Raw genomic sequence first — 12,514 nt, forward strand, 5'->3', positions numbered from 1 at the left:
TTTGATAGCGGGAGGGGAATAATTGAACAATCAATTCGCTCAGGGTTGACCCTCGCTGGCAGATTGTCCTGCAGAACTATAGGATAGGGATGGGCCATGCCTTCCCTAGCAGCCAAACTGACCCTGCTTGCTTCTCTCCTTAATTAGTTTCCATCCATTGTTTCTTGATCCATCAATTGTTTCTTGTCTGGTGCTTTGGAAAATAAGTTGAACTCCTCTTCTTTGTGACAGCCTGTCGAATACTGGAATACTGCTATCATGTCACATAGAAACATAGAAGATTGATGGCAGAAAAAGACCTCCTGGTCCCTCTAGTCTGCCCTTAGACTATTTCCTGTATTTTATCTTAGGGTGGATATATGTTTATCCCAGGCATGTTTAAATTCAGTTCCTGTGGATTTACCAACCACGTCTGCTGGAAGTTTGTTCCAAGCATCTACTACTCTTTCAGTAAAATAATATTTTCTCACGTTGCTTCTGATCTTTCCCCCAACTAACTTCAGATTGTGCCCCCTTGTTCTTGTGTTCAATTTCCTATTAAAAACACTTCTGTCCTGAACCTTATTTAACCCTTTAACATATTTAAATGTTTCGATCATGCCCCCTTTTCCCTTCTTTCATCCAGACTATACAGATTAAGTTCATTAAGTCTTTCCTGCTACGTCACCCTAGTTCTATTGTGAGTGGTCCACATCCGGCTTAGCTGGTCAGGGATATCGAGGACCAGGAGATAGAGGAGTACTGGCATCACAGGCCAATGTTCTTGCCATCTGAGTGGGGGGGGGGAATGGCAGCTGGGGAAACATAAGAGATTGTAGAAACCCCAGTGAAGTTATTTTATTATTATTATTATTATTATTATTATTATTATTATTATTATTATTATTACTTATTGGATTTGTATGCCGCCCCTCTCCGCAGACTCGGGGCGGCTAACAACAATGATAAAAAAACAGCATGTAACAATCCAATTAATAAAACAACTAAAAACCCTTATAGTAAAACCAAACATACACACAAACATACCATGCATAACTTGTAATGGCCTAGGGGGAAAGAATATCTTAACTCCCCCATGCTTGACGATAAAGGTGGGTCTTGAATAATTTGCGAAAGACAAGGAGGGTGGGGACCATTGTAATCTCTGGGGGGGAGTTGATTCCAGTATTGTCTGAGTCAGAGGATGATGGGGACTTTGATGATCAGGACCCTCTGTTAGATGCAAGAATAAGGAGGATGAGGTCCTGGCACGAATATATCTCTAGAAGGGGTTCTTGACATTGATTAGATCTATGGGATATTTGGTCACTCTTTGGCAGTGTATAAAGACAGGCTGATGGGAAAAGGAGGTGTGAATAACAACATTCAACAATGTAGGACAGCGTTTGGGGGCTGAGAGTTCTTCCTATTTTCCTGGATTTTGATTCCTGTTTTTACCTTGAGCTACTCTACTCTACTCTACTCTTCCCATCCCATCCCATTCCATTCTATTCCATATTTCTCATAGCAGATTATTGAGTCCACTGCAGTTGGTTGGCAAAAAAATTAAACAGTGGAGGAACAAAAGATCAGCTCTCAATTGACAAAATGATTTTGGAAAAGTGCAACAATACCTTTAATGCTATGAAACACCACCCAAATATTCGCTGGGGAGGACTTGATAGATGGATAAAAATGCCCAATCTAGCCTCAATATCTGACTGATTGTACAACCACCCATAATCATACTGTCCTTATATCAGAGAAATAGCCTTTTATTGCTAAAGGTTTTATTCACTACGGCAAAAACATTTCTTCCACTTTTCAGAAGGAGGAAAAACACATTTAATGTTTCTATTGCTAAAAACATTGTGATTGTTCAGATGACTCAGATGTAAGGTGCCACAAAAACTTAAATGCCCACAAGAAAGAACATGAAAATTACAAATACACAAAGAGGAAGTGCTATCTATCTGTACCTGGCTGTTAGCTGTGCAAGGCTGATATGCTATTGTAAATATCTTTAAAAATAACCCGCAAGCCATGAATAACTGGTAAAGTATTCACCTAAGTAAAATCTGAAAATCTTCACGTTCATAAAATAGCTGGAATGTTCAAAATTATTTCTAGAAAGATAATAAATCAATGTTTCAAAAGGAGGAGGAGGAGGGGAAGAAGAAGAGGAGAAGGAGGAGAAGAAGAAGAAGAGGAGGAGGGGAAGAGAAAGAGGAGAAAGAGGAGGAAAAGGAGGAGGAGGAGGAGGAGGAGGAGGAGGAGAAGAAGAAGAAGAAGAGGAAGAGGAAGAGGAAGAGGAAACATAGAAATCTGATGGCAGAAAAAGACCTCATGGTCCATCTAGTCTGCCCTTATACTATTTTCTGTATTTTATCTTAGGATGGATATATGTTTATCCCAGGCATGTTTAAATTCAGTTACTGTGGATTTATCTACCACGTCTGCTGGAAGTTTGTTCCAAGGATCTACTACTCTTTCAGTGAAATAATATTTTCTCATGGAAGAGGAAGAGGAGCAGGAGGAGGAGGAGGAGGGGAAGAGGAAGGGGAGAAAGAGGAGGAGGAGGAGGAGGAGAAGAAGAAGAAGAGGAGGGGGAAGAGGAAGAGGAAAGAGGAAGATGATAAAATGTAAATAATAGTTATCTACAGGGGTGGGAAAAACAATGGTTACACACTGTTCAACATCCTCTTCCCTTTCCTCAAATCTGCAGAGTTTTGACTGCCTTTTATTTACAGCAGGTCACAAAACCCTTGTTGGCATTCCATCAACTGTGCCATCTGTTTGGGGGAACAGAGAGAGAGAAATGATGACAGTGTTTGTATAAGGAGAAAATGAAATTACCTGAGCTGGATAGATCCCAACTACTAAGGCAAGGATGTGCTTTGATTAAGTATACCAAGAATATTATTCCTATAATGCTACAATAAGAAAGTTAAGGCAGGATATTACACAATCTGTCTGTCTGTCTATCTAGATCTATCTGTCTGTCTATCTATTGTTCTGCTTGGGCCTGATTGGATTGGAACAAAGGAGCACCCACTCAGAGAAAATTAAAATCAAACACATCTATATTTAAAATTGATTTGTACAAAACAAGGTCAGGCTTTTAGTCCATGTTGGCAGCATTCCTTGTCAAATTGTCTAATAGATAAGAAACAGGCTGCAGCCCGGAGCCAAATCCAATTTAGACATTCCTCAGTGTTCTAACGTCCTTTAAATACACACTCACAAATCTTCATGTTTTCTTCAGACAGATGCATCTCTGCACAATGAACTTAAAGGGATAACAGCAGTTTGCCAGCAAAGCATTTCTGGAACCTCCACCATTACAAACGTTGATTCACCACGCCTATTTTCAAGTTTCAAGTTTCAAGTTTTATTGGATTTCCCATAAATCCTCACTTATATACTGTCTGGATGTGGTCAACTGTTTCCTAGAGATATTCAATATCTAGACTTTCTTCCATAGAGATTCACCTTCTAGAACTTTTCCCATAAAGATATTCCTGTCTGCTTCGTTACCTTCTTACCCTGGCATCTAATATGGGCTCCTAGTCCCCAATGTCCCCCTCCTCCTCTGAGTCAGACATTACTATAATTGTGGTTTCTACAGTCTCTGGTGGTTCCCCAGGTTTTTCAGGTTCCAATTCTCCCTCACTCTCACTCTCTGACTCAGCTGTCAAGAACATTGGCCTGTGACTAATTGGGCTGGTCGTGGACCAGTCACAACATCTATCTATTTCATACCTATCATCTATTTACTGTATCTCTCTCTCCCCTTCCCTCTCTCTCTCTCTCTTTCTCTATCTGTCTGCCTGCCTGTCTGCCTGCCTACCTACCTTCTAAACTTGCAAAGAACTGATAAAGAAATAAAGGGAGATTAGTATACATCTAGTCTACATTGAGCTATTTAGTTCTCGGATAGAAAAGGTGAATAGAAAAAAAATATTTTCTCTATAACACAATACTAGGACAAGGGGGCACTCCCTAAAGCTCATACGTAAGAAAGAAATCAAGGGAAATATTTCTTCACCCAGAGGGTCATTAGTTTATGGAATTCACTTCCAGAAAAGGTCGTGACAGCTGTTAGCCTTGATAGCTTCAAGGCAGGATTAGACAGATTCATGGATGCCAAGTGTATCGGTGGTTATTGAAACGGATGTCCATGTGCCGCCTCTATGTTGGTTGAGGCAGGCAGGATTCCCTTGGGTAACATTTGTTGGGGGTCAGGAGAAAGGGAGGGTCTTGCCTTCTCTTTCTGCTCAAGATGCTGGACTCAATGGGCTTTGGCCAGATTCAGCATGGCTCTTCTTATGTTCTTATGTTCTTAACAGCTAGCCATACCCTTCTAGGATTTGAACCTGCTTGTCTTGCTCCCTCCCATATTTGGGTATACTTATTTATTTTATTTTATTTTGTTTGTTTGTTTGTTTGTTTGTTTGTTTGTTTGTTCGTTCGTTCGTTCGTTCGTTCGTTCATTCATTCATTCATTCATTCATTCATTCATTCATTTATTTATTTATTTATTTAGTCCAATACATAATACACATTGAAGAGAAATATATGTAATAATATAAGTAAAGAAAAGAATAGAAGAAAAGATTTAGGTGAACATATTTGAAAGGAAGAAAAGATAAATGAGATAAGGAAAGACAATTGTACAGGGGATGGAACACTGGTGCACTTATGCACGCCCCTTACTGACCTCTAAGGAACCTGGAGAGGTCAATCGTGGATAGTCTAAGGGAAAAATGTTGGGGGTTAGGGGTTGACACTACTGAGTCAGTTAATGAGTTCCATGCTTCGACAACTCGGTTGCTGAAGTCATATTTTTTACAGTCAAGTTTGGAGCGGTTAATACTAAGTTTGAATCTGTTGCGTGCTCTTATGTTGTTGCGATTGAAGCTGAAATAGTCATTGACAGGTAGAACGTTGCAGCATATGATCTTGTGGGCAATACTTAGATCGTGTTTTAGGCGACGTAGTTCTAAGCTTTCTAGACCTAGGATTGATAGTCTGCTTTCGTAGGGTATTCTGTTTCGAGTGGAGGAGTGAAGGGCTCTTCTGGTGAAGTATCTTTGGATGTTTTCAAGGGTGTTGATGTCCGAGATGTGGTATATATAAACATCTTGCTAGCTCTATTTATCTCTATAGATAACAATTTATGTAGCTACCTATTTCTATAGCTATCTAGCCTTCTGGCCATCTCTTCTCAAATCCTGCCTGGTACCTCACTGTGGCAGTGTGTGTTTGTGTGTGCATTTATGCCAAGAGTATATCTTTGCAGCAGAGTCACCTGCCACATGAAACCCATCCCAGCTGTACAGACGAATCAAGCAGGGATCTTTATCACCAGGCACTAGCAAATTGCTGGAGGCAGATTACAACAATGACAAGAGCATCACTTTGTACTCTGGGGGGGGGGGGGAAGGCAACGTTAAATCATTAGGGGGAAACACCTCAATGGTCTTATGAGATGCTCTCTCAGTTTTTTGGATTGGCACTCAAAATGCTACTGAGGATGAGCTGAGGATCACTTGGACTATTAATGGTGTTAATAATTAAAGCTAGATTAAAGCCTTTGGGATGTGTAGTAGTTGATATTGTTGTGCCGGAAAAGAAAATCTGAAGTTACAAAGGCCCAATTACAGCAGGAACATGGAATGGAAGAAGGTAGAAACACAACAAAGATCAACATAATGAAATATGACAAGGATCAACTACAAATCATCCAAGGTGGTGCAATGGGTACATCATGTTAGCAATAGCACTTTTTAACAGAGCCAGCATATTGCCCCCACAATCCAGGTCCTCATTTTACCCACCACGGAAGGATGGAAGGCGGAGTCAACCTTGAGCCCGTGATGAGATTTGAACCACTGACCTTCAGATCTACAGTCAGCTTCAGTGGCCTGCAGTACAGCACTCTACCTGCTGCGCCACCCCGGCTCTATATAGGTTATGACCTATAAAGTCCTTCATGGCACCGAACCAGAATATCTCTGGGACCGCCTTCTGCTGCACGAATCCCAGCGACCGATTAGGTCCCACAGAGTTGGCCTTCTCCAGGTCCCATAGATGAAACAATGTAGTCTGGCAGGACCCAGGGGAAGAGCCTTCTCTGTGGTGACCCCGACCCTCTGGAATCAACTCCCCCCAGAGATCAGGACTGCCCCCACCCTCCTTGCCTTTCGCAAACTCCTAAAAACCCACCTCTGCCGCCCGGCATGGGGAAATTGATTTCCCCTGGCAGTTCCATTTTATGTATGATTTATTTGGGATGTATGACTGTTTTATATTAAGGGTTTTAACCGTTTTAATCATTGGATTTATGCTGTGCTTTTCTTCGGAGAGGGGCGGCATACAAATCTAAATAATAATAATAAATAATAATAATAATAATAATAATAATAATAATAATAATAATAATAAATAATAAGCACAGACTGACTACAAGCATAGACATGATGCTGTGGCACAGATGATCCAATGGAACTTGTGCCGGAACTACCATTTACCAGTGGCAAAGAACTGGTGGGATCATAAGCCTGAAAAAGTGGTTGAAAATGAGCAAGCAAAACTACTGTGGGACTTCTGATTTCAGACTGACCGAATTCTGAAGCATAACACACCAGACATTGTGATCGTGGAGAAAAAGAAAGTATGGCTCATCGACATCGCAATCCCAGGAGACAGCAGAATTGAGGAGAAGCAGCTAGAGAAATTAGTGAAATACGAAGATCTAAAAATCGAGCTGCAACGACTCTGGCATAAGCCAGTGAAAGTGGTCCCAGTGGTACTTGGCATGCTGGGCACAGTGCCAAAGGATCTCAGCAGACATTTGAAAACCATTGGAATTGACAAAATCTTCATCTGTCAATTGCAAAAGGCTGCTTTACTGGGATCGGCAAACATAATTTGCTGCTATATCACGCAGTCTTAGGTGCTTGGGAAGCGCCCAACTGGTGATGAAATACGAAATCCAGCATAGTGATCTTGTTTGCTGTGTTGTACTGACATAATAATAATAATAATAATAATAATAATAATAATAATAATAATAATAATAATGCTATGCTAACAAGCTATGGGGGTTTGAGGATGTAACAACAGAGTCAGGTAGTGCATTCCAGGCATTGATCACTGTTGCTGAAGTCATATTTTCTGCAATCGAGTTTGGGCTAGTTATTTTCTGCCAGCCTCTCATCATCTAGAACAGGCTGATTTTTGGGGACAAAAAAGGGAAATATATATATGTCACTCACTCCCTGAAGAAAAGTAGGATGCCAGTCCAATGAATAATATCTCCTTTGCTTCCAAGCAAACTCACAAACCCCAGGATTTATTTAGAGACTGCTGATCCCAGCTAGCAGAAATTTAGAGCTCTCACTATCTCTCATATACTGCTATGACTGACCGAGTAGGAAGTTTGGGGATTGATTGAAAAGTTTTTTCAGAGCAGAGCTGGAAACGTTATCATATCCCCTATTCCTGGTCCACATCCAGCCCCTTGGCTGTCCCTGGCCAGCCTGCACAAAGTCAATGAGAAAGTAGAAATCACATATAAATCACATCGATAACGCAGCTACTCTCCCGAAAGACCTTGACTTTGTGTCTGAATGGCCAAAGAACTGGCAACTCCAAATCTCAACCAACAAATGCTCTGTCCTAACATTGGCAAAAAGAATCAGAACACCAAATACAAGCTGAATATACAAGACCTTACAGACAACCCTCACTCTGTAAAAGACCTTGGAATACTCATATCTAAAGACCTAAGTGCCAAAGCCCACTGCAACAATATTGCCAAAAATGTTTCAATAGTTGTTACTTTAATCCTATGTAGCTTCTGCTCTGGCAATCTCACACTACTAACCAGAGCATACAAAACTTTTGCAAGACCAATCCTTGAATACAGCTCATCTGTCTAGAACCCACACCGCATTTTGGACATAAACACTCTAGAAAATGTCCAGAGATATTTTACGAGAAGAGACCTTCACTCCTCCATTCGCAACTGAATACCCTACGAAACTAGACTTACATTCCTAGGTTTAGAAAGCCTACAACTACGCTGCCTTAAACACAATCTAAGCATAGCCCATAAAATCATCTGCTACAATTTCCCTCCTATCAATGTCTACTTCAGCTTCAACCACAACAGCACAAGAGCACACAATAAATACAAACTTAATGTAAACTGCTCCAAACGCGATTGCAGGAAATACGACTTTAGTAACTGAGTAGTGGATGCATGGAACTCATTACCAGACTCTGTAGTATCATCTTCTAACCCCCAAAACTTCACCCTTAGACTATCCACTGTTGACCTCTCCCGATTCCTAAGAGGTCAGTAAGGGGCGTACATAAGTGCACTAGTGTGCCTTCTTTCCCCTGTCCTAATGTTCCTTTTTAATTTTTTTTATATCATGTATATTTCTAATGGATTCGAAAGAAAAACAATTACAAACCTAATAAAAAAAAGACATCCCCCAAAAATCAAGACAAAGAACAGGATAATGGCATCACCCTCCTCCCTTACATTAAAGGCACCACAGACAAAATTAGTAGAATTCTCCACAAACATAATATCAAAACTTCATTTGTCACTAACCAGAAAATATCCAACATCCTAAGAAACCCAAAAGACAAAATCAAACTCGAAAACCAAGGAATCTATGAAATACCATGCAAAACATGTGCAGCCACATACATTGGACAAACCAATCGAAGAATAAACGCACGCATTGCAGAACATAAAAATGCAGTCAAAAAAGAAGAAAAAACTTCCTCCCTTGTCCAGCACATTAAAAAAACAGGACATGAAATTGACTTTGAAAAAACTAAATTACTTTCCAAAACAGAACACGTATATAAAAGAATAATCATGGAAGCCATAGAGATAGAAAAACACCCCCTCAGCATGAATAAACCTGATGACACGTCCCGCCTACCAGAAATTTGGAAACCAGCCTTAAACAAAAAAACATATCATAATCATCATCATGTCAATCCTTCAACTAAATGTGATTCCACCAACCAATCAAATCATTAAAACATAGCCACCCAATCTATTTGCTACATTCAAACCAAATCTCCACCCCCACCACTATTTATAAGGAACAAATGTCAGTTGCAAACAAACTATATCTACAGCAGCACGAAGCTTACAACTTCAGCCTGATGATGGTAAATGTGATTTCACCGAAACCTCGCATAGACATGCAAAATATTACACGGGGCAAAACCCGAACTCAGAACAATCTACATATTATTATATATTTACATACTCCCAATATGTACGTGACAAAACAAATAAATAAATAAATATGTCCACCCCCTGACCACAATACAAACTTGTTACTTTTGTTTAGCAGATGACTGCTGCCTTTTTAAAAAGTTCAATTTATGTATGTGCATGAATAGGTGCTATGCACCTTCACAACAGTCCTGGTTTCTCTTGTGAGAAATTTGAGAAAATTCATTGTTCCAGACGGTCTTAAGGATGCTCAAAGCTGCTCAACACTGACTACATTCACTCAACACTTTTGACTGAGTTACTAAATTAACCCCGTTTGATTTTAAGTCACGTTTAAAGATGGTGCGTGAACATTAGTGTTCTGTCGAGCTCTCTGGTAGAATCCTCCCAAAAAATGCACAGATACAATTTCAGACACGCACACATTTGAAAATTCAAAACAATGTTCTTTATACCGAAAATGCAAATAAACAGAGCACTCTTTTTGTATAGCAAAGAGCACTTGTCTCCAAACAAATTGGTAATTTGTACAAATCTCTTATCAGTTCTTAGCTTGCAGATACTTAGCTTGCAGCTGTGAGGCAATTCACAGTCCTTCTTCTTTCACAAAGTGAAACACACTTTGCTCTGGGTTAGTTTTAAAGCGGGGGAAAATCAGCACACAAAGATCAAAGTCAGCAAAGCAGGCACGAAATACAACAATCAGATAATCCTCCACAATGGGCAAACACAATTACCACAGCCCCACCCAACCACAGGTGGCCTCATTTTCTTTGATAATAATCTCTCAGTTGTTGCCGCCTATGCATCGCTCTCCGCATGCGTGGCTGTATCATTAACTCTTGTTCTGAATCCAAGGAGGAGCTAGATAATTGATCTCCTTCTGAGCTGTCTGCCACACTCTCCTCCTCCCTGTCACTCATGTCTTCTTGGTCAGAGGAGCCTTCATCAGCAGATTCCACCAGGGGAAAAACAGGCCTGCAGCATGTGGATGTCTCCCCCACATCCACAGTCCTTGGGGCAGGAGCTGGGCCAGAGCTAACCACAACAATTAGCATATGTATTTAATCATAAAGCAAAGCAGCTACTTGAGTGGCTCAGTCTGTTAAACCATCTGAAAAATCTCCCAAGGTTAAAATTAACCAAGCTTAAATGTCTCGCACAAATGCAACATATACAGTTTTTTTAAAAATTACTTGATTAAATGAATTATATGAACATGGACAGACGGTTTGGCGTTGTGATTAAAGGGGCTGGATTAGAAATTGGAAGACCTGAGCTGGTTGACTTGGGGATGGTTCTTATGTCTTGGTGCTAGATTGGGAGGTCAATATCCATTGTAGTAAAAGAGACAGGTAATACTTGACATGCAACCAAGACTGACCCCAAAATTCTCATTGCTAAGGCACAGGATTATAATATTATTAATTATTAGTAGCTGGATACCTGTGCTTCTATATGAAACTATGTGATTGGTGTTCTGTTGGGCTCTGGTAGAATCCTCCCAAAAATTCACAGGTACAAATTTCACACACACACACGTTTGCAAACTCTAAACAATGTTCTTTATAATGAAAATTCACTTAAACCAAGCCCTCTTTTGGTATAGCAAAGAGCACTCGTCTCCAAACAAACTGGCAATTTGTACAAGTCCCTTATCAGTTCTGTGATAGTTAGCTTGCAGCTGTGAGGCAATTCACAGTCCTTCTTCTTTCACAAAGTGAAACACACTTTGCTCTGGTTTAGTTTCAAAGTGGGGAAAAATCAGCACACAAAAGGTCAAAGTCAGTAAAGCAGTCACGAAACACAACGATCAGATAATCCTCCACAATGGCCAAACCCACACGCTGCTCTTTATAGCAGCCTCACTAATTACCACAGCCCCACCCAACCCCAGGTGGCCTCATTTTCTTTGATAATAATCTCTCAGTTGTTGTTGCCTATGCATCGCTCTCCACATGCATGGCTGTATCATTAACTCTTGTTCTGAATCCAAGGAGAAGCTAGATAATTGATCTCCTTCTGAGCTGTCTGCCACACTCTCCTCCTCCCTGTCACTCATGTCTTCTTGGTCAGATGAGCCTTCATCAGCAGAATCCACCGGGGGCAAAACAGGCCTGCAGCATGTGGATGTCTCCCCCGCATCCACAGTCCGTGGGGCAGGAGCTGGGCCAGAGCTAACCACAACAGATTGGGCTTAATAAATTGACAGTTAAAGCTTGAAAATTAATGAATAGTTACAATCACGCTTGATACATTGGCACCTAAAGCTTGAAAATTTATGTAGAATGTGTAACTTCTTAGTATTAGCGCGTTTTAATATAAGGCAACTTGCAGTTGGAACAGAGTTATTTTCAGGTGGGGAGGGGAAGTAGAATGTCTAACTCCTTTGCATCAGATCTTTTCAGGTGGGGAGAGGGAGTAGAATGTCTAACCTCTTCTGCATGGGCAGAAGCAAAAATATCGGCAAAAATCACCAAAATCTCGCTCCCGCACATGTCCTCACATGAGGTTTCACTTGCTGCACATGCACAGAAGCCAAATCTCGCACTGATAGGCACCCACATGCCCACAGGACACGTGCGCACCTGCGACGGGCTCAGAGGACACACCGGAAGCGCCTAAAATAGCAGTCCTACTCTGGGTACAAGGTGATATTAAAGACAATCTGGCCTATTCCAGCAAAGCACAACAAAAATCAAATTATTTCCTAAACACATTTTTCATACCTACACATTTCACATTACAAGCAGGCCACTGCACTGAAATAAAGGAAGGAAGAGAAGAAGATGAATTCTTATTTTCATCAGTTTTGAAGGAACAAGATCAGAAAAAGAGCTAAACCACAGCCCAGCTAGGAAACAGAAAACTAGTGATGACACCTATTTCAAAACAGTTCAGCATCACAGCACACCTTCAGAAATCATAGTGTATGTGTGTGGAATGGAAAACGGTGTATTATTTCCCCCCACATTTTTGGAGTAACTAGATCAGAAAAAGAATGTAAAAAAATGAAAATCTATTGAGGTACCCAATTTTGGTCTCTCTATTTTGGTCTTGGTGTCTCTCTGTCTCTCTTTCTCTGTCTCTGTGTCGCTATATTTCTGTCTCTGTGTCTCTGTCACTCTCGCTCTCCCTCTGTGTCTCTGTCTCTGCTTCTCTCTCCCTCTCCCCCTCTCTCTCTCTGTGTTTGTATGTGTATGTGTGTGTGTTTCCCCTTGATTTTGCTCATTGGAAACTAATTCAGAAGATTACAAATGG

The sequence above is a fragment of the Erythrolamprus reginae genome, chromosome 3 (assembly GCF_031021105.1).
Source record: "Erythrolamprus reginae isolate rEryReg1 chromosome 3, rEryReg1.hap1, whole genome shotgun sequence".
Lineage (NCBI taxonomy): Eukaryota > Metazoa > Chordata > Lepidosauria > Squamata > Dipsadidae > Erythrolamprus > Erythrolamprus reginae.